This window comes from Lissotriton helveticus, chromosome 1_1 (assembly GCF_964261635.1).
Source record: "Lissotriton helveticus chromosome 1_1, aLisHel1.1, whole genome shotgun sequence".
NCBI lineage: Eukaryota > Metazoa > Chordata > Amphibia > Caudata > Salamandridae > Lissotriton > Lissotriton helveticus.
In genome coordinates this window covers 584,616,576-584,639,060 of record NC_136057.1, presented here as the reverse complement: position 1 = coordinate 584,639,060, position 22,485 = coordinate 584,616,576, and the positions used below count along the sequence as shown (strand labels likewise).

Genomic DNA, 22,485 nt, shown 5'->3' with positions numbered 1-22,485 from the left:
TCACTCAGCACCACCACAGCATCACTCAGGGGCACAACAACATCACTATGCGCTACCACAGCATCACTGAACGCTACAGCATCACTCGTCGCCACCACATCACTCAGCGCCACCACAGCATCAATTTGTGCAACCATTCAACAACTACTGGTTCAAATATGTTCTCTCAATGTTCCAAGCTTCATTACAAATGTCACAAAAAGATGTTAATATTTCACCTCTGTTCTTGGATTTTCGTCACAATAAAATACACTGAACATAATCTTCACAAAAATTATTTACAAAAATTTAAGCTATTGCCATTATAAATTACAATAACTTTTATTTAAGTATTCATTATTTAAAAAAATTAAAAGCCATTGTTATTTGTAATATCCATACGTCTAAGTCACGTAAATACAACACATATTGCATTACAAATTCTATAGGTGTCACATTTGCGAAAGTTAAAACTATTGGAATTGTAAATGACAAAGCTATTAATTTAGCTATTTTCAAAACCAACACATAAATACAAAATTTGTCATTTACAATACCAATAGCTCAAACTTTCCTAATGCGAGACCTATTGCATTGCAACTGCTTGTTGGTTATTTGTGGGCTTGTTTCCTGGTCTGTTGGCTGGTTCTTACTAGTGATTGCCCTCAAATTACCACAACCATTGCCTGCAGCATGTATTGTTGCCTTCTGGCAGGTTTTATAGAAGTATGATCAGTATTTTAATATCCCTTTCGGTACAAATATTACGACAATCGCCTAAAGACCTCTCTGTACATATTTCCAACAGTAATTGTAAGAAGAGTACACTTTGAAATGTGTTTTACAGCTGCTTTAATAACTGAAATTTAAATAAAGATAAGCCATGTTAAAAATGAATATAGACGATTTCATCGAATTCCTTCGCCCGCTGGGTGCCCGTGCGACCCTTGTTATATTATTTGTACTCTGCGCTGTTAAGAAGGGAACTCGAAGAGCAAACCTTTCAATAACAGCTTAGTGGAATAAGGAGTGGCAATGTTTGTATCAATCTGAGGCGGACGTGTTTCTGTTCCAAAAGGGCGACCACAGTAGGAGAAGAACACATACACACAAAAACGGTGTCCGTCTTCTGTCTTCACCACTGCCTCCTCGTCTGTTGGTGTACGTCATCAGTGAGCAAGGCGAAGAGGCCTCCCCCTCCCACTACGAGATTCGGGTGCTTATGTGACAGGCGCCACTTGCAGGGTGAGTGTTGACTTTTTGTATACCTGGCCCGTTCCTCTGGTGCCCCTCTGTTGACCTTTTTCTTTTGTTTTATGTATTCCTTCTGCAGTGCAGGGTGACTGAGAGAAGGTCAGTAACTTGGCCGAAAGGTTAATCAAAATACAGGTTGGCATTCCAAATCTAAAGCGTTCACTTAAATGAAACTTGACCCATGCGCACGTTCACAATTACACGAGTATTATTTTTTTCTAAATGCATCTTGCAGGGAGCGTGTTAAGGTTTTGCAACACTGATCCACTGGTTGTACAGCAACACGACAGTGTTTTTAGAGTTCTGCTATTAATCTCGTCATCTTCGTCCAGCTGGAATTTCCTCATACACTTTTATGCATATTTCTCATAGTCCTATATTTCAAATACCGTGAGCTCATCTAGCAAGTCTAGTTAGCAGTGTTCGACAGAGTGAAAGTCCAGGAGATAAAATGCAAATAGAGGTACCGAAGTCTGTGTGTACTAAAAACACAGCACAAAACAGCACTTAATGTCGCACCCGCACGGGCATCAATTAAGTACCTCAGTAGCAACGGAAGTAGTAGTAACCTACACTACTGAAACTTGATTTTTTTTAAAAAAAATGTGTATAAACATCTGTGCAAGCCTACTAAGCCAATACATCTCAATCCAGCAGCAAGAGGCTAAGAAGGACATGATACTATGCAAAGAACATGTATCATAAGCAAACTCGTACTGAAACACAAAGATACAACATAAGTAAGATACTTTGGGGAAAATACTGTAAATGGACTCTAGGCTGTATTACCAGAAGACACACACAGAACCATGCTATCAGACTTTACCTAGTACACACCTTTCTTGTAGGTTTCCATTAAAAGGACACATTCTAGAACAGTTACTGGGCTTACAGTAGCTCTCAAAAACAAGGACTCTTTGTTGCCAATTTGTACAAATGATTCTACAAATAAAGGCCTGTAATGGCTCCCATTTACATTGGCTAATTATACTGTTGCACACAATTTCATTTCTTTCAGGTAGGAGCTGCACACTGCGGAGAGGCTTGTTTTTATCTTCAGCTGTCTGTTCCTTCTTTCCCTTCACAGAGTAGAAGCGAGCCTTGTTTCCCTTTCAGACTGAGACAGTCGAACGTGGGCATTAACAGTGACACTAAGTTTAGCTACTGATTTGGTAACATTGAAAAAGCTTGGGGATGTAGTTACCAATAAATCCTGCCTACTATAACCTCTGGAACTAGTCGTATATATACCTGTCTTACCTATATGCGACTACTGTAACAATGTCACTGAGGAATTTTCTTTTTACGTGTACAGAACAAAGGACATCACATTTCATAGGAGACATTTTGAGTTAACTTTTAAAAACACCAGTACCATACATCTCTTTCTGAAGCCCCTCATCTGCATGTTTCATGCTTCATCTACTTCCTCTCCATTGCTGTTTTTTCACTCTCTCCTGCATGCACTTCCTTTCTCCTCCTCTATATTACCCTCTCCTTTCACACCCACCCTGAAATACAAAACTTGTTTTTTCTTCGGTGCCATATATATAATATTGGCAATGTACATGTGTTCTCCTCCTGCTGCTTGCCTTGTGGGAGCGATTTAAAAAAAAAAAATTTTTTTCACTTTGGGAACTGCGTATATTTGCACGATGTCCTCTGCATCATGTTCCCACCCTTGTGTGTTGCTCTCTGTGACCGTATGTGTTTTTTTCTTTAGTTATCCTATTTTGTTACTTTGCACTGCTAACTGCTACTCTGGTCCCTTCAGTAATTTCTCCATCTCCCAGACAGTGCTGCTAGCTGATACTCTGGTCCCATCGGAAATTCCTGCATTTTAAATCCTCTAGGCATTGCTGCAGCTGTGTCTCTGTTCCCAGTGATAATTCCTCATTCTCAGTCCTCTAGGCAGTGCAGTGATGTAAAATACAAGTAAGGTCCACAGGCACAGGTAAGCTTAAATTGAGCTTTATTGCAGCACAGAGACAGTAGGTCAGCTCCAAGTCCGACCAGGGCTCCAACTGCCAAGAAGGCAGGGAGAGCGCTCCAGAATACAGAACACAAGAAGGAATCTAGAGTGCAGGCTCAAGGAAGAGCAAAGCACTGTACAACATATCTCCTCTCCTTGCAATAAAATAAGAGACAAAGAGCAACAGAAAAGGAAATGCTAATGTACATAGTCATTCAAATACAAAGGAGGGCGTCGGGAGCGAGGGCTCCTCAAGCAGACATCAGATAAGGAAGAGGAAGGAGGAGCAGGAGTACAAGGTAAGGAAGGAGCATCAGGAGTAGTAGAACTGAAATCAAGAACAGACCTATTGAGGTAGGTACCCGAGGAAGTGGAAGCATCACCACCACCCACCTCCCTCCGACTAGCTGACAGTGGAATGGGAGCAGCAGGAGAACCAGAGGACAATAAGTAGCCATTACAACCATCTACATTGGCAGGAGGCAGGTCATCAAAAGAAGAAGCTTTACATTTCTGGTAGAGAGCTACTCTCCGGTAATTCCAGCTCTCACCATTGGATAGAACAATGAAGTTGGGAAAAACTCTCCTAACTTTGTAAGGACCTCTATATTTACTAAGGCCCTTAGCAAGTCTGCCCGGCTTAACTTTGACCAAGTCACCCACGGAAATGGGTGAGGAGGCACTGTCATGGACCAAAGGAATTTCATGGCTGGAACTCAGCCAAGAAGGGGTCAATTTGCTCGTTGGTGACCGACCCCGCATTAACTCAAAGGGAGACTTTTCACCAGACTTGTGGGGTGTGGAGCGGTAAGCCCAAACCAATTCCTGGACACGCTCATTAGAAAAAGAGCCAGAATCCACAAACATTTGAATCACGCCCTTAACCAGGCGATTCACCCTTTCGCAAATGCCATTGCCCTGTGGGTTGTAAAGGCTCGTCTTCTGATGCCTGATGCCACAATCATTAACAAAAGAAGTCATTTTAGAGGACGTGAGTTGCGTCCCGTTGTCAGAAATGAGAACAGAAGGATACCCCTCGTTGTTGAAAATACCCTTCAAAAACTTAATAGTAGCATCTGTAGTGATTTCCTTTACAAACTGCACACATAACCATTTTGAAAAACAGTCGATAAGGACAATTGCAAACCTGTGATCGGTAGGAAGCTCACACATGGGGCCTATGAAGTCAATGCATACACTATGCCAGGGAGTATTAGCAAAAGAAATCTTGTGAGAGGAGTGGGAGCCTAAAACTTTGAGGCGCTTCTCACCCTCCTTACAGAAATTGCATTTCAAAACACAATCCACAGCGTCATTATCAATAGAGGGCCACCAGAAGTTCAATTTGACACGACGTTGCGTGAGACTTTGACCCAGGTGTCCCTCATGGGCCAAGTCTAGAATTTTCTTTCTCAACAAAACAGGGGGAACAAAACGATCACCCCTCATGAGAATATCTTTACCTTCTAAGGAAAGTTCGTCCAAAATTTTTAAAAAGGGCCTGACTGAGGGATTTACTGCACTTTCTCTCCTGGGACCATTAGAAATGAGACTGATGACGGCCTTCAAGGTCAGATCCTCCTCCATACCTTTGGACCAGTCATCACGAGTAAATGTGCCCCCACACACAGACAAGACATCCTCTATTACAGCAACTGCGAGATCATCGGACTTGGTCCCAGAACTACAGTCAGTGGAAGGCATGGGGAGCCTAGACAGACAATCCGCTTGGATGTTTTTCCACCCATGAATGAATTCAACCTCACACTGGAAGTCCTGTAGCCGAGAAGCCAGTCTCGCCAACCTGGGAGAACCTTTACCAGCTCCACCAGGAGCAAGGATGTTGACAAGGGGTTTGTGGTCGGTACGTAACACAAATTTATAACCCCATAAGTAGGTTCGAAAGTAACTTGTACCCCAGACCGCAGCAAGAGCTTCGCGCTCAATTACTGAGTAGTTAGACTCAGAAGAGGACAAGGGTCTAGAAGCGAATGCGATTGTCTTTTCGACACCGCCATGTTTCTGTAGAAGAACAGCGCCCAGCCCAATGGCACTTGCATCTACCATCAAGATGGAGGACCGAGTAGTGTCAAAAGGGGTGAGAACATTGGCAGATTTGAGTTCCTTCTTAATCAAATTGAAACAGGATTGGTGATCAGAGGTCCAGTTAAACTTGACACCCTTTTTGAGCAAGGATCGAAGAGAAGCTGTTTTAGAGGCAAAATCTCTTACAAATTTCGAGTAGAACTCGATTAAGCCCATAAAGGACCGAAGTTGATCCTTATCAACCGGGGGGGGTGCAAGTTCAATAGCCTCAATCAAATTCTTTTTGGGTTTAATGCCATCCTCTGACAAACAAAAACCAAGGTATTCTATCTCTTTCAAGAGAAAAGCACACTTCTCTTTCCTTAAAGTCAACCCAGCCTCGTCTACTCTATGTAAGACATCCTGTAGAATTTTATTGTGTTCCTGTAAAGAACTACCATAAATCAAAATATCATCTTGAAAAAATAGCACCTTGTCAAGACCTTTAAAAACTTCAGAGACAAGTCTCTGGAACACGCTGGCAGCTGAGACTAGCCCAAAAGGTAGTCTGGTAAATTGGAAGGTGCCCTCACTAGTGATAAAAGCAGTTAAATGCTTTGAGCTATCGTCCAGGCAAATTTGGTGGTAGGCGTGCTTAAGGTCCAACTTACTAAAGAACCTTGCACCTCTAAGGGTTGACACCAATTCGCCAATGTTGGGGAGGGGAAACACGTCCGCTACCACACACTTATTGAGGGAACGAAGATCCACACAGAACCTGATCTTGTTGTCCGGTTTCTGCGAGATCACAACAGGCGAAATCCAAGGGGATGCTTCAATGGGCTCAATAATCCCCCCTTGGAGCATTTCCTCCAGAGTGGCCTTGACCTCATCCCTCAAAGCAAAGGGCACTCTTCTAACCTTGTGCTGTACAGGCAAACTTCCCTCTTTGAGAATTATGCGATGAGAGTATCCAATAAGCTCACCTAACTGGTCTCTAAACACATTTTTAAATCTGGCCAAAATGTCTTCTACAGATGAAGTCTCAACTATGGAAACTGGGTTATCTGACCTGGGATCAACTACTATATGGAGATCGTATTGGTGATGACGGCCCAAGATTGCTGGACCGTCAGCTGATATATAAATTTTCCCATATGCTGATCTGCCTTTGAATACAATTTCAGCTTCAAAGAAACCCAGCATGTCTATTCTCTCCCCCTGGTAACCAGACGGGAAGATGTCGCACTCTTTCAAAGCTCTTTTTCCCCAAACATTTTCCAAAAGGGAAAAGGGAATTATAGTCCACTTCGACCCTGTATCAACCATGAGTGTAACAGTTTTGCCATCAATTATGAAATCATCCTTGAAAGGATTACCCCTCTGGTTATCACACGCACACACAGTGTCAGTCAAAACTAAAATTTTGTTCACATCACGTCTTAAAACATCGCATTCATCAACAACTGTAACTTTAGAGTAATTCCTATTCTTACACATTTTAGCAAAGTGTCCCGTTTTACCACACTTTAGACACTCTTTGTTATTAGCATAACAAAACTTCCCATCTAAAGGATGAGAAGAAGTACCACATCTTGAACACATTTTATGATAATTCTTGTTGAGAGATGTTGCTTGCACATTCTTTCTTTGAAGAATGTAACCTTTTTTTCTGACGATTGCGATGGCAGCAGATTCCTCATCGCTATTGTCACTTACAATACTTTTATGAGAGACTTCAGTCACCTTGGACTCTAACCCACTTTTTTGCAGTTCTCTCATGCATTTTTCACTTTCCTCAACAATTTTAGCCAGCTCTATTGCGTCTTTCAATGTTGGGTTCTTAGCCGCCCATAGGCGTTCTTGCACCTTCCTATTGTTGGCTTGCACCACCAATTGGTCTCTTATTAGCTCGTCTGCCATCTGCCCAAAGTTACATTTAATAGATAATTCACGCAGTCTTGCTACGAATTCGTCAATGCTTTCCTCAGCCAATTGCTTATTCTTATAAAATTTATATCTCTGAAGAATGAGATTCTCTTCTTTGCCAAACCGAGTTTCAAGTCTTGTGACAGCTTCTTTAAATTCGTCAAAATCGGCTTGTGAACCTGCAGGTAGTACTTGTGGTAGGTATCTAAACAAACGCTGCCCCTCTTTGCCCAACGTGGTCATCAACAGTGCTTTTTTACGTTTAGGCGAATAATCCTCACCATCTAGAGCCTCTATATAGTTATGGAACATAACTATCCAGTCTTCCCATGCTATAGGAGGATTGCCTGGTTCTGACAAGAATTGAGGAGGAAGGGCAACATTGATTGATTGTGACATGACTTTTAGCAAATGTCAGCAGGTATAGAGAATTAAGTACACCTAACAGTGGAGCAAACAAAAGTATGAAGCAAATGCTTACTGTTAATGCAGCTGATGGTCTGGTTACAGCTTTGTCAGCTTTGTCACACTCGTTTCAAGCGCTTTGAAATGCTCGTTTTTGACAGTACAGATCAACTTATGTAGCGTTAAATGCCTTAAAACGGAGCTGGGAGGCACTTGCTGAAGATTACGCGTTGAACGCGAAGGTCTTGTGCACCTCGGCGCGTTACATCGGCGCGTTACCAAGGTAACGGTAAAGCTGTCCAAAATGGCCGACAACGTCGTGGCGTCGTGCGTGAGCGTCTCGCGTCACACGCCGACGTTGCAAGTCAATAGCTTCTGCGCCCTTGACGAACGCGCTCAGAGGCAAAGCGTTGCTTAGCAACTCACCAACAAAGGAGGTTGGTTCGGGTGACGTCGCTGCTTGAGGAGATCGTGTTGCCAGGATACGCGTTGCAGCAGAGTAGACGTTGGTGAAGATGACGTCAACACTGCGCGGAAAGCAGGAAATGGGAGAAATTACCAGAAGAGGATCACCACGAAGTCGCTATCGCCGAAGAAACGGAGGCCACACTTCTTCATCAACGCTGAATCACACGCGCAGATTCTTGATGGAGTTGAGACACTACTTCTCTGGAAAGCGAGTTAAGGCTGCAGCGGACACAGGAGACAGTGATCGGAGTTCACACCACATCAAGTCGCCAAATGATGTAAAATACAAGTAAGGTCCACAGGCACAGGTAAGCTTAAATTGAGCTTTATTGCAGCACAGAGACAGTAGGTCAGCTCCAAGTCCGACCAGGGCTCCAACTGCCAAGAAGGCAGGGAGAGCGCTCCAGAATACAGAACACAAGAAGGAATCTAGAGTGCAGGCTCAAGGAAGAGCAAAGCACTGTACAACATGCAGCTAGCCTCTCCTCTGGTCCCGTTGGTAATTCCTTATTCTTAGTCCTCATACAGTACTGCTACCAACTTCTCTGGTCCTGTCAATAATTCCCCCATTCTAAATCCTCTAGGCAGTGCTGCAGCTGTGTCTTAGGTCACAGTGGTAATTCCTCATTCTCAGTCCTCCAGGCTGTGCTATTAGCTGCTTCTCTGGTTCCGTTGGTATTTCCACAATCTAAGTCCTCTAGACAGTGCTACAGCTGCATCTTTGTCCTGTCAGAAATTTCCCATTTCTAAGTCCTTTAGACAGTGCTCCAGCTGCTTCTCTGGCCCCAGTGGTAATTCCTCATTCTAAGTCATCTAGGCAGTGGTCCAGCTGTGTCTCTGTTCATACATCCACTACACGCCAAACCAAAACACATATAGATAAAAAACATTGTAATTTAAAATAGCAATAGCTCTAACTCTGACAAATGCGATACCTATTGCATTGCAAATACTTGTTAAGTCTGCTGCGGAGCCGGTCTTACTGACTTCTATTTCGCCGGATGTCTGGGTAATACATTTTGAATGCATTTATGATGCACCTAATCTTACACCAATTATTTGAGACTCTAGGGACTGATATTTCAAATGAATCCACTAACTTCTCTTATCAGGTTTGTAATGCACTACAGGTTTTACCATTGAATACGACCCCATTCCTGATGTTGTCCCATTACATGTTTTTAAATCAAACTTCGAGCTCTTGTCCCTGCTGATAACCTTATACCTTAACACAGCCATGAAATCGTCTAGCCCAAAAGGCTGGTCCACTTGTGTGAATGTTCCTGTTTTCATGAAAGATAACGGCTCTGATCCAAAGTGTTACTGTCCTATCTCTCTGATCAGGTCTACGGTCAAGGTTCTAGGCTGGGTTGTCTTGAATAGGTTACTGATTGGGCTGTCAATCACAGCATATTGTCCTGTTTTCAATATGGCTTCCTGCCTGGTTTATGGACGTTTGATAAATGTCTCAATCTTTGGCTTATTAACGATTTCACAGTTGTGAAACAAGGGGCCTCGCAACTGGCTTTTATGGATTTGAGTACTGCATTTGATAGGGCCAACAGGGAGAAGTTATGGAATATTATGCTGGGATTAGGGGTGGTTAAAAATGTAGTTTTATTACTGAGGGATCGTCATTTTAAAATGTCTGCCTCAGTTTGATTTGGAACAATGGGAGAATTTTACTGAGCTTCTTAAGCTAAACCGGTGGAACATCGAGGCTGCATCCTGGCCTTCTTTTTTTTATTTACATTATGTATTAATAGTTTAGAAAAGTCATTAATTGAAGGAGGAAAGGATATGCCCAACAATGGTCTTCAACCGATCCCTGTGCTGCTCTACGCAAATGATGCTGTTCTAATTTACAGAACAGCATTGGGACTAGATCGGTTGCTTAATTCCTTTGTGAAATTTATGGATAGCCTTGGTCTAAGCACTAACTATACTAAAAGTACACTTCATGGTTGTTGGCCTCTGGTCTACTAATAACAGAACATGTCAAATTAAGTGTCATACTAACCAAACAAACAGATACTGTTTGAGAGTGGCACACTTGTCACTGGCCCCCTCAGGGTGCAATTGTAAACAAAATTGTTCCAAATAACTACTTTTCATAGATGTTTCAAACACAAAATCAGAAACCAAATGTCCAATGAAGAATTTGCTCCATCCAAAAAATGACACGTGTCGTTCTTTCTCTTGAAAACGTTGTCTTTTATATAACTGCTTCTTTCTTGTACATTCTGCACATTACTTCATTTACTCATGTTCTTCACAGCATACTGTTCAGTCTGTCCCAATGCATTTCGGTATTAAAATACCTTCATCAGGGGAATACTGTAATTAAAACAGCAGAGACTAAATTTGTATACAAATAACAATCAAATACTAAGGGATACACGAGACGATCACCTTGTTCGTGCTACCATGTTTGGGTTATGTTAAAAAATGAATCAAAATGGGCTAAAAAGAGTGTCCAAAATCAATGCTTCCATAACTCTACCCTTAGAGTGCAACTAGGTATCACCTTAACGCTCCATGCTTGCCAACCTGTGCCCAGTTGTGCACCTAAAGCCAAACATTCGTGTAATCTCCCTACTGATGGTGAGACTAAAACGCTGTGTAATGAAACCCCCTTATCCTACCTGGGCTTCCTGGACGTTTACTGTATGACTGTTCAAATCGCGCTATGCTTGAAAATCACCAGCTTCCACACTGTGTACAAACATTTCTTATCAGCGTATACGCAACTTACTGCTATCTGTGCCCTACAATGCTAAACGTAACACCAGTCTCGCGTAACAGCCTTCATATTAATCCAATGTATTCCTGCACGCCGCGGTTAGCGTTCACACTGCTCTACTCTCTCCTTTACGTGCGTCTAATGTCATGGTCAAGATAATCAAAAACGGACTACCGCAGTATTCAATTCAACCTGGTGCCGCCATCTTAAATAGGTCAATCCTGAATTAGATCTGCCTACAAACAGGAGTGCAGGGCGTCACGTTTATTTGGTAAATTAAGTGTCATGCCATCATTCATGTCGCTACACTACTCTACCTAGGAGTCTTATTCGACTCTTCTATATCCTAGTCTTCCTTGTTAACTCCCAGGTGACATCTGCTCACTAGGAGCATTGCTTCTGAATATGATTTTTCAACCAGGTTGGGGTATAATTCGATCAAGGCTTTGCTTTAGAATTGTGTTCCTATCACTGCTTATGGTAGTGACGTATGGGTGTTTGCAATCGCGACTTTATTAACTGTTCTAGACAACACATTTCTAAGACTTATGTCTCCCTCAGAGCTCATCTTCAATTATCATCCATAAATAACGTGCGCCTACATGATATATTGCAGATATGGCCCTTACTTCTTTGGATATCGTTTTGGTTACACGCTGCTACAAGCTTTAATCCCTTAGTATTAAATGTTGCCTGGCCCTTGATAGATTGTCTAGTATTATTTGCCTAAGCTATGTAAAGAACAGTTTCTCTAAGATAGGCCGACCTAAGATTTTTAACAATCCTGAATCTATAAATACAGAAGATATGGGATGGACTAAGATAGTTTTTAAGGCTTTGTAACAAAATGAGAGATTCCGATCTGTATCAGAAAACCCAACTGTTAGAGTTTACTTTCCACTACAGGCACCTCTTTAATCGAACCATATCTAACTTATGTTATGCTAGAACATAATTGTTTCTTTTCGACATGTTTTAGATTAAATTTAATACATGATTTGCTTGCTGTCCCTAGAGGTAATTCATTCAAACTTGCTTTCATCCCATGCAGTTATGACAGTTTCATCTCAAGGACACCTTGCAATGTTTTGCACTCTACAAAAAAAATTGTAAATCTTTTTTTTGTACATCTATTTGTTGACAAGCACTTTGATCAAGTGCGAACTGCCTTGTTCTATTTAATACTACTACCCGATGCATTTACCTGTTTTAATCTGGCTTGTTTTTTCTCTTGTGCTGTGCGATTAAGCAAGATTTTATTCAATGTATGATGTGGTTTAAATTTTATTTGGTGCTGCTCGACTCTGCAAACCTTTCATCGATTGTATGATGTATTTATTCTTTTTTTAACTCTGTTGTCTTCAGTTTTTTTGCCTAAACTGAATAAAGATGTTCATTGAAACTATTTCTGAGACCTACATAAGGTCTACAAATAATAGAATAGAGAATAAAATACAACAAATCATAAACCACAGGCTACTTCCTGCAATGGAGTGGCACTTGTCTGACTCTACTGCTCCTACGAACTTCAACTCTGGGACTTTGCTGACCATTAGTCACACCCTCCTCCGAAACATCTCCACGTCCAACTCTATTGGCACTGTTCTCAGTAACAGCCTTCATGTTACCTGTACCGGAACCTCGCCTGCATCTCGCCACTCTTCCAAAATTCCACCAATTGGAACCATTAACTCTGACCGCATTACCACAAACTTTGTCCACCACCATAGAGCCACTGAAATTTTACAACAAAACCTCCTTTCCTGATGCGTACTACATCATCTACATGAAACTTTACCTCTCATGTGGTTGAAACAGTCAAAAACCTCCTCCTGCTTGGATTTAGTCTCCACAACATTACCTTTTACCTTGAAGTCAAGACCCATTTGCTCATCAAACACGGGCTAACTTTGGTGGCAGACTTCCTTCCCCAAAGCAACTCAAAAAAAGACACCCGAATAGATGAATACGGACTGGTGCGGTAAAACCATAACATTAAATGCACCTCCTAAAGCATTACATACTGTTTGGAAATAGCCCACTGAATACACTCAACCAACATACTGCACATACGCTCAACCTGGCCATTGGTTTGGGATCATAGAACAATGTTTTCAAATGCTTAACGTTCCCCAACTTAAGAAACGTGCCTAGTTCCTCTTCCACAAATTGTACTCCATTATCAGAAACAAAAAATTGAGGAAAACTTTCTCAGAGGAAAATATCCTTTAAAAAATCAATAACAGCCTTGGTGTTAGGCTCTGTTTACCTCTAGCCACTTGGAATAGAGATACACCACCACCAATGCAAACTGTAACTGACCAGGTAACCTATTGAAAGGACTTACCAGTCCATGCCAACCTTCTCATTGGCTTTAGATGTACTTTCAATAGGTTGCAGCTGTTTTTTTTTTCTTTCTACCAAATTCTTCTCTGAATTGGCACAAACAATGCACTCCCCAACTAAACTAATCACCATTTTGTTAATTGAGGCCCACCACAAAGTTTGTCCTAATCTCAGCTTGGTAAGAGTGCTTACTAGATGTCCCTCATGAGATACCTTGATCAATTTGCCCCTCAACCTAACGGGTGGGACACATTTTTCTCAGGGCTCGACAAATCCGAAAAATGGTACTAGTCCTGCAGGTCTAGTACCATGGGAAATCCCCTCGACCTGACTTCAACCCACTTGACCTCCGTCTCTGAAAACGGAGCAAAAGTGACAAGTTAACAAGATTTAAAGGCATCTTTATTGCTCATTCCCTTTTTGAGCAATAAAAATGCCTTAAATCGTGTTATCTTGTCACTTTTGCTCTGTTTTCAAAGACCGAGGACAAAAGTTAGTTTGACTTCCTACTCGCCAGAAAGGGCGAGTAGGACCTAAAAATAGCTTGTCCTCATCCATTCTCCCTCGCAAATGCGAGCGGGCGAGTGGATTTGTCGAGCCCTGTTTCTGCTGTGATCAAACACCCATCTTTAACAGAAAATTCAACACACACTTTCCAATAAGGTTGGCAAGAACCTTCAACACATTTTCTGTGAGCCACCATTTGGTCACATATGTAACGGATAACTTCAGACAATCTCTGAACATCTCTGCATTCCACCAAGACTCTGAAATGGCACACACATTTTCAAAATCTAGCACAGCAATTAGACCATACTCCTCCAGTTGATCTGACCTTATCCACCCCCATGGTTTTCAGAAGGAAACCTAGACATACATTTTGCTCCCACATTCTTTGCTCATTGTTATTTGTGCTATGTCAAAAAGGTACTGCAAAAGTTTAGTTGACAGCCTTGAAATTCTAGTTATGTTAACACTGCTCAGAATAGCAACCAGGGATTTATGATCGGTTTTCAAAATAAGGATTGAGCCCCAAATATATGGTTTAAACTTGGGTGTAGCCTCCTCCCTTTCCCCCCACACCCTCCCAACTGGCCAACAATTATCTTTCGATGGAAGAAAGTCTCTCCTTCTTTCTCAAAAACCTAGAGGCATATCCAGTGGTATTTTCACCATTGCCATAGCTTTGGGTGAGAACTGCCCCCCCAAACCTTTATTGCTTGCATCAATGGTGACAAAATAGGACAACCTTGGGACAAAAATGTTGAGAATGTTGGCACTTGCCAACTGCTTCTTTATCCAGTCAAAGGACTCCAGGCAAATTGACTCTCACTTAAACAGTAATTTTTTCTTTAAAAGCATGGTAAGGGGCTTAATATGTGAAGCATAACCGGGAATTATATGAGTGTAAAATTCACATAAAAGACTTGAGTCAAGTTTTATAAGTGGGTGGTAAAGCATCTATTATGGCATTTACTAAACCTGGTATAAGTTTGATTCACTTAGCAGAGAAAACATGACCCAAGTACTCCACCCTGTTTTTACATAATTCCATTTTCAGGGCCACTCTCTTCTGCTGCAAAATGCTAAATACTTGGTTGAGAATTAATTCATGCTTTATTTTTAGTTACTGCGTAAATAGCACATCATCTTGGAACGCAACAACTCCTTTGATGCTTTTGAACAACGGGAACATAACCCTCTGAAAAACCAATGTCTCTGATGTTAACGCAAACTGCATTTCTACAGTAATGTAACATACCTATACAAGAAACAAAAGCAGTGCAATGTCTAGACTGTGGTTCCAATACAACTTGTGCTCTGTGAATCTTTAGAGATGCATCCTTTTTTAATACAATACAGTGTTCAAAATCCTTCAACATACCGATTTCCCGACAAACAACTTGAGTAAACCTCTTAAGCATTTCATTTCCTACAGTCTAGCTATTATCCACAATGAGAACAGGATCCGAACTATTGGGATCTAAAATAATGTGCAAATCACTCTGGTCCCTACACCCAAGGACTGATGGACCCTTCTTGGTGATGAAAAGTTTCCCTATGGATTCCCTATTTTTGAACCAGAACACAAGCGATCCATAGCCAACCAAATCAATATTCTCTCCTGATAAACCCTCAGGGTTAATATCAGGTGCTAGTAAAGTCCCCCTAACTTTGCAACAAACTCGGAGTTCGAACACTTCCTCATTCACAATAGTGAATGGAAACCAAGTCTAAATACATTTGCACATTGACTCCACCTATAGACATCATACAATAGGCTTTTCCTTAATTTCCCCTGCATTGTCCTTAATTTTAACAATAAATCCTGTTGACCATTGTTGTTAATATCACAATGTTTGACTTATTTCATATTACCATCGTCCTCACTAGAATTAGGCTCATCCACGCACTTCACCTTATACCCCCCTCCTTTTTTTTCTTCTTCAAAGCTTTGCAAAGTGCCCAAACACAATGCATGCCAAACACCTCTGTTTGAATGCCGGACAAAACTTGCTTGAAGCTAAATGGGAACTGCTATTGCAATGATAACATCTATAACCATCCTTCCTTGGGGTATCGTGCCCCTTAGAATTCTCTTTCTTGACAGGCTCCTGTATTTTCATACCCTCTTTCTTAACTTTCTTAAACATTTTTTTATTCACTTTACCAACCACATCTTCTGATACTTCCCTAAAATATGCCTTAAGAGCTTTCGCACAACAACTAGAAAGCTCATTTTTTCTCACTAATGCTAAGATTAGTTCATTATGTACAGCATCCCCATTGATCCACAATTTCCCAGTCCAAGTCATCAATCTCGCCTAATTCTACCTCCCATTTCGCTCTCAATTTCAAGAGAGAGTCTGGCTTGTTATTTATTATGGTTCGTTATGTCCAGGATACTGCCTTTTAGTTCATCGCACCCATTAAGAGTCATAGTATCATACACATTCAAATCCCCACCAGCTGCAGATTTATTTTCTTTCTTCATCGATAGTATCAAGAAAATGTAAAAAATACGACTTCCAATCCACCCACTTAATGCACGGATTTCCACCCATAGGCTAAAAGGGTTGTGGTGGTTGCAGTGCAAAACTTTGTGTAGCCATTATGTAAGAGATATAAAAATGATTATTACTTCTACACAAACCGTACTGATTAATGCAACTAACACTTGAAAACAGTAATAGCCTGAGAGTAAACGATGGAAAGAGAACAAAAAAATATAATCCGATTACAAACTCAGTATCCAATCTTCACCCTAATGAGGGACTGGTTCACTACAAACAAACTCAAAGAGAACAGGGTCATTCTTCACTCGGAGAAGAGACAAGTTCACTGCCCTCAATGAACTACCCATAAAAAACCAATCCAAAAGGTGTTTTGGCAACTTCCCCCCCCAAAATATATGTAGACTCCCACTGCAGTCCAACACGACGCCTGAAGAACAATGTTGCCACGTAGCAGACGGTCACAAATCTGCTGTTGAGCTGGAGGATACCAGCAGGATTCGCTTAGTAGAAATTTGCATAGTCAATTTCAAGAAAATAAAGATGTCTGCATGCACGCATCTAATGTAGGCACGTAAATGGCCTGTAACCTTAAGCAGAAGCCGCCGGTAAATGTGACGATCACAGATTAACTGGAACACAGGCTGCAGCGTAACTGGAACGCAGACCTTGTTCCTCCCACTTGACATGTCACAGCAAGAGAGGACTGATGCTGGAATGGAGAAGGGCTTTTCACACTCAGACTTCGGAGAATGCCAACGAGAAAAATGCGGGCAATCTCCAAAGAAACTGGCGATATGGAAATAAACGGAACACGTAGCCACATCAATTCATAAATAGTAGTTCACAGTTAAGGCACGGCAAAATCCTCTGATGTGAGACAACTGCCATTGTAGACTCCAGACTAAAAGAAATGGAGATGATAAATTCCAACAAGATGAAATTGGGTTCTTCGGTGCTTCAACAACTCGTCGCCAGCTTTCAATGAATCAATCAGGGAATTGTAAGCGCGCTACTCACCCGAGAGGGTCTGAAGGCATTGGTGGGAGGGGGGGGCGGGAGGATTTAGCAGCTCCGATCAGTCGAATAGCCAGGTCTTCAGTGACTTCCTGAAGAATTTCAGGGAGGGGGCGCTTCTGATGTCGATCGGGAGCTTGTTCCAGGTCTTTGCCGCTATGTGGGAGAACGTTCTTCCTCCTGTCCTGGCTTTTCAGATGAGCTGGGTTTCGGCGAGGCTGAGGCGGAGCGCAGGTTTCTCTTGGGTACGTGGAAGGAGATTTTCTCGTTGAGGTATTGGGGTCCGATGTTGTGGAGGCATTTATAGGCATGTGTGAGTACTTTGAAAGTGACTGTCTTCTCTACAGGGAGTCAGTGGAGGTAGAGTAGGTTTTGGGTGATGTGTTCCTGTCAGGGGGACTCTGAGGACGAGCCTTGCTGCGGTGTTCTGTAGGGTCTGTAGTTTGCGGATTGAGAGACTTGTTGGTACCGGCGTAGAGGGCTTTCCGTAGTCCAGTCTACTGGTTATGAGTGCGTGAGTTACCGTCTTCCTTGACTCTAGGGGGGGGATCCATTTAAAGGTCTTTCGGAAGATGCGGAGGGTGTTGAAACTACTGGAGGCGACGGCGTTGACCTGTCTGGTCATGGAGAGGGAGGAGTCGAGGAAGATGCAGAGGTTTCTGGCATGGTCCGTGGGTGTGGGAGGGGTGCCGAGGGCGGTGGGCCACCAGGTGTTGTCCTATGCGGAGGGGATGGGTCCGAGGATGAGGACTTTTGTCTTCTCCGAGTTCAGCGTCAGGCAGCTATTGCTCATCCATGATGCAACGTCCTTCATTGCTTCCTGGAAGTTGAGCCTGGTGGTGACTGGGTTCTTTGTGAGCGAGAGGATGGGTGTTGTCAACGTAGGATACTTTGCTGTGTCCATGGTGTCTGACGAGGGCGGCGAGGGGGGCCATGCAGTTGATGTCTGTGGGTTCGGAGAGGAAGGGTGGCAGTTTGATTCTTTGGGTTCTGCTGGTGAGGAAGGAGTTGATCCACTTGAGGGCAGTTCCCTGGATGCCTGCGTCTTGGAGTCTGGCGGTAAGTGTGCATTGTAAGACGGTGTTGAATGCTGCCGAGAGGTCGAGTAGGATTAGGGCCGCGGTGTGTCCTTGTTCGAGGAGGGTGCGGATGTCATCTGTGGCGGCGAGTAGGGCGGTCTCGTTGCTGAAGTTGCTTTGGAATCAGGATTGGAAGGGGTCGAGGATGGAGATTTCTTCAATGAATGTTTGTAGCTGGGCATTGACGATCTTCTTTGTGACTTTGGCCGTAAAAAGGAGGAGGGAGATGGGTCGGTAGTTCTTGAGGTCTGTGGAGTCTGCTGATGGTTTCTTGAGCAGGGGTCTGACTTCTGCGCGTTTCCAGTCGTCGGGGAAGGTGCCAGTCTTGAAACCGATGTTGATGGTGTGTCGTAGTTCGGGGGAGGTGGCTGCTCTGTGGTAGATGTGCGGTGGACAGGGGTCCACGGGGGCCCCTTAGTGGATGCCTTTAATGGTCGTGGTAATGTCTTTGGTGGTGGCTGGGGTCCAGGAGGAGAGTGTAGGCCTGTTGGCGTTGCTGGAGAGGGCGGCGGCTTTGGTGTCCGATGTTTGTTCTGTGAAGCTTTGTAATGATACATCTACGGTACGGAAGGTTTAAGATGAATTCATTGTAAAGTTGAAACCCTGCATACAGCAGCATCAGTTCACACGTCCTATCCCCTTCTCCCAGCAACTCCTCTGGTGCTACATCAAGGACTCTAGAACCTTAGAGGAGCAGCAGGCAAAATACAAGAGACGCACAAATCTGAACAATGCCAATACAAAACATGACTACGCTTTAATACAAATTAATATAATTATATAATACAGTATGCATACATTGCAGAATAATATATATATATAATAATAATAAAATACAACTTGCATAAGTAGTAACACAACAGCCATGCTTATTTGTTACCCGTGGGAAATTAAATGATTTGTTCAAAATCACAGGATGGTGATATGACGTCGAGGCTCAAACCTGGCTACCTGGTCTGCAGATCTGGCCATGATTTCGCATGCAAATAATTATAAAACTGTAAACAAAAACAATAGGTAGCCAACAAAGCTGTGCTATGTAAGGAGCAACATGATTAGAGATTCTGTGACCACAGAGAATTTGAACAGGTGACTAAAGAATTGATGACAGTGAAAGTAAAGCATGCTGCGGTAGATCCACACACAGAGAACAACAATGATTCATAGGAAACAGAATGGGCCTGAATTATAAGTCTGTTGGCAGTGAAAAGAACAAAGTTTAAACATGAATTTTGCTAAGTTTAAAGTATGTTTTGGCTAGATTTACCGTCTCCCCATTCACGTGCCTGCATGAAGCTTCACTTTACTTGTCTCTAAACCCACTGTTTCATTGTCCAACATACACACTTATTGTATTTTTTTTTTACTTCTAAATGTAGCCAGGCATTGGCTGCAGTAAACCCTTGATAGCTCTGATAGAAGTCTAACCTCTTTCTCAATCTTTTAGTAGCGGTGACACCGAGAGCAGACTGTGCTCAGGGAGACTGCCTGCCCTGAATAAATAGGCTTTGTTGAAATTAAAAATAATAGCTTCACTGGAGCAGTGAGGGAGCTAGGCAGGGCAGTCTCCGATACCTCTCTTTCATAAGGCCCAGGGGGTGAAATCGAGATTATCAGATACGGTTGGTTTCAGCTGCTACATTATACTGTAAAGGCGCTTCGAGTCACTTTTTGCACTATGTCTAACGCTGTCTCTTCAACTAATTCCTCATTTCCAAAGTCAGCAGCTTTGGCTAGAACACTAAATCCTCTTTTTAATACAATTCCCCTGCATTCTCTTCAGTGCGAATGACTCAATTAAGCAACATATTTGCAAAGCTTAAGCTTGTGGCGTCCCAGTCTGACGTAGTATGGAGACCACTACAGTGGAATATAGAAACTGAAGTAGACTTCTCACCTGCTCTGCCACCTCCCACCTCCTACTCTGACCATTCCCTCCTAGAGGTGAACAGCCACTTAACTTTCAAGCCAGGCTCTGCTCCCTCTCTTCATTTGTTGGCCCTCCCACATCTATTGCATCTCTCCTTTCTATCAAGAACAACAAGTGGCAGGCAGCCAGCAGGCTCACACAGCTCGCCCAAGACAGGTAATCACATGAAGGTCCATTAATCTAAATTACCAATAGACTATTTTACCTAAATCCTACGTTCTCACAGATTTGTGGCTCTTGTAAGAGGACCAGTCATCAGACATGCAAATTCCACAGACAAGTGCGAACTCCACAGCTGATTGGCACTTTGGAATTCTGAATGGTATGCTAGTATTGGCTGTGGGGCCCATATTATCCAATGGTAGGTCATCTTATACATTAGTAGACCCTCCCACACCTACATTATGTTGAGCGGTGGCATTGGTTTTAAGACGTCCCAGAAGTATCACAATTTTACATACAAATGACATCCTAAAAATATGGCTCTTTCCTAAATAAACCAGATAGCTTAGGGTTCTCCTGTCTTCTAAAATACTAAGAATAGATTACTTCTGGAGTCAACTGGTGGTTTTCTGATAGTGCCTAGATCTCGCTAAGTGAACGCTGTGCTTTACCAATTGATGATGATAATTATAAAATAGTCCTAGGGTCCTAAGTTGTCCTTAAACTCTCAAAGCAAGTTTATCTCACTAAGGTCTAGGGAGGAAACTGAGTACCTTAATATTTGTTTTCTCCATCTCGTTTTTCAAAAATTCTGTCTTGCTCTCTAGTATTAACAAAACACATTGTTTCACATTTAAATTCCACTTACTGCGGAGTATCCTTTTCACCACAACAACCCTTTTTAACTTTCTTAAAGTGATCACATACCTCAGGGTACAAAGGCAAGTAATAAGGGCACTGGATAACCTACTTACTATCGATGGGTGGATTTATTGGTCAATCTTTTATCTTCAACCTAGAATACCTGAGATAAGAATGATTCCCGTTATTAGCCACGTTTCTTTACACAATCATTTTGGCAGGTTAAGCACAGTTGCCTGCAGAAAAATGCCTTCAGAACTGATGGGAAAAGTCTTAGAGCAGTAAGAAACTCATGGCACAGGTAATGACAGGTGACCAATCCAAATCAAGAGTCCAGGTAGGTGAATAGTAGTACTCATTGTACTCATTGGTAAAAAGGAGGCTCAAGAAAGCCAAGCACAAAACAGTACTGACAACAGTTGACTGGAATAGAGCACACACTGATGAAAGGGTCAATTAATCTGTTGAAGAATAGGACTTCCTGTGTGTTGGGACACCGAGAACCGAAGTTCCTAGTCTCCTTTTATAGTGTGACAAGAAACAGGAAGAGAAAATATGTCACAGGAAATGTGGTGTTTGTGTCTGATAAGGTTTCAACGGTGTTCACATTTTAGTAAGCAGTAATCACAATTTGAAAACTGTAAAGAGCTGAAAATTCTGGTATGGCGCTTAGGGATTGGGTCTGCCTAGAAAAGTTACTCTGGACCTGAGGTGCGGTAGCTTCCAAAAGATTCACCACCTTCCCTTGAGAAATAGGCAACATGAAAGATAACAGGAACCATCAAGTAACATTCGACTGCAAATGCCACCCAGCACATGCTACAGCAGAATAGATCGGCAAGCGCCTACTGTCTGCAGACAATGGTAAGATTTGAGTAAGGTGCTTGCGCATCTTAGTGCTTGGTTACAGGTTGGTTCAAAGCAGTGTTGTGACCTTGCCTCTCACTGGCACAATCTTCATCTTCTCTTTAGTCGGCGTGGTCCTTTCCCTAGCAGGTGTAAAACTAGACCCCTACCTCCTTTGGACTGTCAGGCTTCCCAAGTAAGGTGAGGACAAAATGATTGACCAAAGTAGGCGTGAACTGGGGTGGCCAGTACCCAGGTTAACTCACTGTGTGTATAACCTTCCCACTGGACCAGGAATTGAAAATATTAATGGAAAAAGATTAAATGGCAAAACCTTCATATTTGAGTTGACCATCACTGTAGTGGGAAAAGGAGGGCTAAAAAGTATATAAGTGACGCAGTGTTCTCAATGTGAAACATGGAAAGTAGGATCTAGTATCCATGAGGCAGGTAGTTGGAATGCTTTTGACAGTTGTAAAAGTACTAAAATAATGAGGCCAGAGACAAGCAGGGTTGACCAGCTACAGAGAGAAGACAGCCAAAGTCTGTATCCAGGTCTAAAATCATGGCTAAATCTTATGAATTTATTGACTTAAAATTTCAGTCTGTGTGGCTCGTTATAGATTCTCAATCAGGAGTTACGTTACTCTTGTTCTTGTGAGTGTTCCAGAGAT

At 42.4% G+C, this 22,485-nt stretch overlaps 1 protein-coding gene across 8 annotated transcripts in view; it reads left to right on the top strand.

Moving 5' to 3' along the window:
- Positions 1–1,127: 1,127 nt before the first annotated feature.
- The window catches only part of C2CD5 (C2 calcium dependent domain containing 5), a 1,003,795-nt gene continuing 982,437 nt past the window's right edge, over positions 1,128–22,485 (top strand). For all 8 annotated transcript variants that reach the window (XM_078674090.1, XM_078674088.1, XM_078674089.1 and 5 more), the window contains exon 1: positions 1,128–1,224. The gene's annotated coding sequence lies outside the window, so the exon portion shown is untranslated. The remainder of the gene's footprint in view (positions 1,225–22,485) is intronic.